Source organism: Histoplasma capsulatum (genome assembly GCF_000150115.1).
Source record: "Histoplasma capsulatum G186AR genomic scaffold supercont2.3, whole genome shotgun sequence".
Lineage (NCBI taxonomy): Eukaryota > Fungi > Ascomycota > Eurotiomycetes > Onygenales > Ajellomycetaceae > Histoplasma > Histoplasma capsulatum.
The window spans coordinates 870608-876607 of NW_025544803.1; positions in this window are offsets into that span (position 1 = coordinate 870608).

Below are 6000 nucleotides of genomic sequence, written 5' to 3' on the forward strand. Positions count from 1 at the left end.
TCATATATTCTATAAAAAGAATAAGACTAACAACTACAGATTCCCATTGAGTATGCTGACCACACAAATGGAATTCTGGCCTGGTTAAGAGACATTCTGTATAATAACAAGTCAACCACCATTATCTATACAACATTGACCAATACAAGCACCATAATCAGCTGTGATATTGCAATGCATGTTCTAGAACAAGGTCTGAAACTACATCCATTCCACAAACAGTCCTCAAATTGAAGAGAAGAGACAGACAAATATGTAATGAAGTTTGTTAAAGAGCAGAAAACTCTTTATCAAACACAGAAAAATGAAGCTCAAGAGAAAAATCAACAGAATATTTGTGAAGATAAGATGATATTTGATGGAGTGATAGAATTGAATGATGATCAGAACTTCAAATCATCAAACAAGAAGAGAAAGCTGAAGAATAAAAACTGAGATAGAAATGATTGAAAAGAAATTGCTGCTAACCATACAGTTGATGGCAGGGTTATTAATTAGCACTATCAGTTTTTTATTTTGTTTTTTGTCTTTGATGAAGTGGATAGAAGAGATGGGGAAAGAGGGTGGTTGATTTCTAATATACAGTTTTTTATGTAACTAACTAGTTAAAGATTGCAATACTGATCTAACAAACTTACTTCATAATTTCTTTTTGTAAACCAGCTTCAATATACATTTTTGATCCTCTGTCAACTTCTGATATTTTGTAATTATCTGTGAATTTCTTCATCATACATGCACCATTTTCTGATAATTTTGTTAACTCAAAGAAAAATGATTGATTACTCAAAAATAGAAACATTCCTGCTGAAGATAGTTTTCATATATATATCAAGAGTCACTTTTCTGAGTTGAACCCTCTGCTATATTTCACCCATTCTCAGAGTACATAGCTGCTTTCCCATTTCTCTCACTGCAAACCTTCTTCATTATCTTTCTTTCTTTTTTCATTTTCTTTATACTCACCTGCAATGTGCTTGTCTATTTGCTGTAATGAATCTCTTTCCATATCCTTCTTCTTTCATCACCACAACATTGTCAGGGCACCACATCTTGGCATTCTTATGAACATCATGAAGCAAGTTTTAATGGGAATATGGCTTGACATATTTATGCCTATAAATATGGGTACATCAGAGCTCACAAATCAATCAAATCATAGTTTGACACCAGTCTAGTTCTGCTCAGACCACATAGAGTATGCTGATCAAATTGCCTGATGACTTGCAAAACTGCAAAAATTACTTTTTCACATGCAAGTTCACAACACATCAAGAAACATCTAAGACATCTATCATATCAATGCTTGAGCCAAGTTTCAATCAAGCATTCAATCAAGTGCTGCAGCTATCAGAACATTGTGGTGTCATTTATTATTCTTCTGATTCTTAACTACAGTTTTCTCTATTCCTCAAACAAACTACTCTCTCTTTCAGTATTACCACTTCTTGTGCCAATTCTCAGAGGCTGATGACTGATCTACTGACTCATCCTCAACATCACATTCTTATAATTCAAGCCATGAATCTTCTCACTTCAATTTAGTGTCTCTGAGTTCCACAGTTCTTATCTTCAGCTCACTGAGCCAGCTGTTTCATCAATAAAACATTTCTCCACAGTCTAGTAGAATGTCAACATCATTCACTCAGTCAAATATATCTCAGAGCCAACCCTCTTTATCTCACATACACTTCAAGCATTCTTTATTCATACTAGATATGCTGATGTGATCATCAACAAGAGCACCACAGAATATTATCAACACCTCAATGACACTCTGCTGTGATACCCAAAATACACTGTTGTTATCTAAATTTATTGAAAGAGAGGACTATTCACTCTCAATTCTAATGTTTTCATCTTCTGTTATCTTACTGATGCAGTATGATTGTGACACAAACACTCATTCAGATATAATTCAGAATGATTATTTGTCTGAACTCTCTGAGATGCTCATCACTGCTTTGATTCATCAGAGCTATCTAGATAATGACTTTTGTAATGAAGTGTTCAAAAATGCATTGCAAGCAGGTCTTCATCTGAATTGAGAGTTTGAATCATTTGCAGCTATGGACTCATTTCAGCACCATTTTGAGACTGCAATTGATCATACATCTGATGTGATAGAGTTTCTTCAGCCAAGATAATGATTGATATCTTGCATTTTTCCCCTTCTTGCCAGACCTTTCATCTGCAAAAACAGTTGTAACTGTTATGATGATAATGAAGCATGCATCTTCTACACACACAAACTTCACAACAATTATCTGTTGATAGAGGTAACTAGCAGACATACACTGCTTAAATTATTGAATGTCTGAGTGATTGTATTGAGGTTATATATATGTGAGTCTAGACTTTCTAGTACAGACTGACACCTCACACACTGTATATAGAGTCATCAGAAGCATTGCAGATATCAAGATTCTCATATACTTACTCATCTTTCAAACAAATGAAATCTCAGTGATCAGAGCAGTCAGTTCTGTTGAATGTGAATATTATAAGAAAGTCAAAAGCACCTCTTTATTCTTCACATGCCACCACCACATATCAATCAAACCACATTGTTCCTTTAATGAAACAGAAATGATTCAATCAATCACAGTATTTCCACCATCTCTTCACAACATTGATACTACCATTACCACCACTGTACCACCATTAATCCTCTTCACTCTCAAAAAGATCAATCATCTTTCCCAGCAATGACAGCACTGCATTTTCAATCTATCTTTTGATACTCTTTCCACAAAATCAATGCTCAAGCAGAAATGTCAGCAGGGATGCAAACAAGAGTAGATGAAGCTGTGTATACTGCTTGAGTGATAATCCTCACCCTCATTGCAGATTATCATACTTGCTTGAATATGTGGGTTATAGAGTGGCCAGTTCAGTGAGCAGCTATGAGTATATTGAATATCATGGTCTAGAAGATGAGGGGGGAATTTTGAAGATTGTGTCATGAATGATGTGGAAAAGAGAATGAAGGTGGTGTTGATGGTGGTATTTACTTGAGTGCTTAAAAAGAAGAATGAAGCTGAAATCTTTAATCACATATTTGAACTCAAAATTGAGGATTTCAAAAATGGCCTCTCTGTCACCACAGTCAATACAAAATGCTATGATGTTTAAAAATTGAGTATTTGTGAACTTGACATCTCTTTTCAATGAATATAAGAAATGTTGTTGAATCATTGAGTTAGTCTCAATGAAGCTGAGCATATATCTACATCAACAATTCTTATTTAACTCAAATTCTGATGGAAATATCAATCCCCACATCTTGAAGAATCTGAACTGATTACTGAATAATATTAGAATACAGACACTGATGACTGCATTCTGACTTAGTTGATATTAATTTGTCTGTGACCAGTAGTATTGAGAGAGATCTCCACATTCAATTATTACTTGATATTGTGAACTTGAAAGAAACTGCAGATCATTTTTAAAAACATTGACTTCTACAGCTGTTTGCAGATCTACACAGAAGATATAACTTTTAACCTCTTCAAATATTGACTTCTTTTTTATATCAGCTCTATAGAAATAGAAATATTATTATGACATCATCACAACATACTTCTGATTACCATATTAAAAGATATTCAGATTCTACTGTAAATAATTCACCAGATATATCAGAACCAATTTTGAAGGAAAATAATTAAAATAGATGAATAAATTATTAGATAGTTTTACATCTTTATTTGATATAACTAAGTTTAGTTAACTACTAGTTATATATTACATTTTTGCTGATCAATATATTAGTAATTGAACTTCTGCATTGTGTGGGACATCTAAGTGGTTGTATTAGCATGCAGGCAGCTGAGGCATATATATGCAGTGCGCTAGTCCGTGATAGGCAGTCTAGAGCCAACACCTCCCCTCGAACTAGTAGTCATACAGATATCTATCTATCTATCTAGAAATTCTATTATACATGAAATTGCAAAATCAAATCAAACAATCAAATCAAGTAAATCAGACAAATCAAGCAATCAATCAGATTGTTGTTTCCACTTCTTCAGCTGATTGTAATTCCCTTCTCCTCTCATATAATCTAGCTGACTTTTCAAGAGTTCATCTCTATTCAAAGAAACTGTAGTGTATAATCCTTGATTAGATTGACTGGCCATAAGATTCTTCTCTTTATCTTGTTCTTTATCTCTCTCTTTACTCTTATTCTTTGATTCCTTCATCATCTTAATCTTTTTCTTATTATTTTCCCTTCATTCAGCATCTGCTAGATGAGGGTTCTTGAGTCAGCAGGCATCAGCAATATGCTCAGTTCATTCACAGTAGTAGCACTGACAGCTATCCCATCAATTGATATGACCACCAGCAGTGATAGCAGCAGCAGTGGTGATGGTGATGGTGGTGGTGTTCCAAGTGGTAGTGGTGGTGGCTCGGGTAGCAAGCTGATTCATTAAATCATCTAGATTCAGGTTCTTGATAGAGCTCTGTCTAGTAGTATAGAATTCATCCAACTTTGTTCTAACAAATTCCTGTTGCCAATCCCCCAATCTCAGTATAAAGAGGTCATGGTAGATACTCTCAGCCCAGTTTTCACTCAGAGATACAAATTTTGTCTTCAGTTTCTGGAAGGTTGTAAGATAGGTGTGGAAATCATCATTCCTCAGATGTAGATCCCTGATCTTCTTGGTGGTAAAGAGGCATTCCTCTGCATGGAATATTGCATATCATCAGGCAAGGTTCTTCCATATGATGGCAGCAAGATAGGTGTCATCTAGGGGTTCTAGGGAATTGTGTACAGTGGCATTCAAAGATTGAAAGATTCTTGTGTAAAGAAGCTCATTTTTCTTGTTCCAAAGCTTCATATTCAAAGGCACTGTGGTAGAAGGCACTGTTTCTTCCTTGGTGAGAACATCTTTTGCCTGAATAAGATGAGCATCTGCTAGAATAGAGCTCTTCCATTTCAGATAGTTGTTAGATTCAGTGAGAACAACTGCATGCCTCCCCTTCAATTTGACTTTGGCATTCTTGCAAAATTCATCAATCTCATTCTTGATAGAGTCTCCAGCAGTAGATGATAGAGATAGCTTCTTTATAAACATCTTCATCTGCTCATTCTGTCTTCTTATATATTTCATCATCATCTGTATCAAGGTATTGATTGTTGTTGAACCTGATGGCTCAGAGATAGATTCATATTCATCATTGCTAGCTGGGGTATCCATCCCCATGATAGCTCAAGTTCTAGAAGACATTCTTAATATTTTCCTGTGATCAAAGCTCTTCTAGCCTTCATCAGAATCCCTTCTGCTGATCAGCATAGCAGTTCGCGAGACATTAGATGCCTCAGATAGACAGTGGAAGGTTCTTAATATATTATAAAAAAAAATAAGCAATCCGGGCTATAATCTGTGAGATGTCTAAGTGGTTGTATTAGCATGCAGACAGCTGAGACATATATGTGCAATGCACTAATCTGTGATAGACAGCCTAGGGCCAACACATTGTTCTTGTTAGATCACTGAGGCAAAAGAGCTCTCTCACACCAGTGCCATGCTGGTAGTAGAGGGGACGAACCAATCCAAACCCCCCCAACAGTTCTTGTGGGACATCTAAGTGGTTGTATTAGCATGCAGGCAGCTGAGGCATATATGTGCGGTGCGCTAGTCCGTGATAGACAGTCTAGGGCCAACAGTTCTGTCAACTTGTGAGTCAATCAAATATCAAGGTTCAAAATCTGTGGGAGGATAACGTTGTTGTTCTTACTAAACTAACTACACGAGAGCAACACAATATGGTTGGGGGGCACGTGATAGAGTAGCCGTAGTACCCACTAACACCCCCCTGTGCTACGGCGCTGCCAAAGCTCTGCCGCCCGGGGGCCCTCTCTTGCTCAATTCTTCTAAAAACGCAATAATAATTAATTACAAGAATCAGACCCTGATTTCCTCTTTGGGAATAGATGCCTGTACAGCAATAACCATAAAAAACAGGATAACACAAGCAAAATCTGTAATC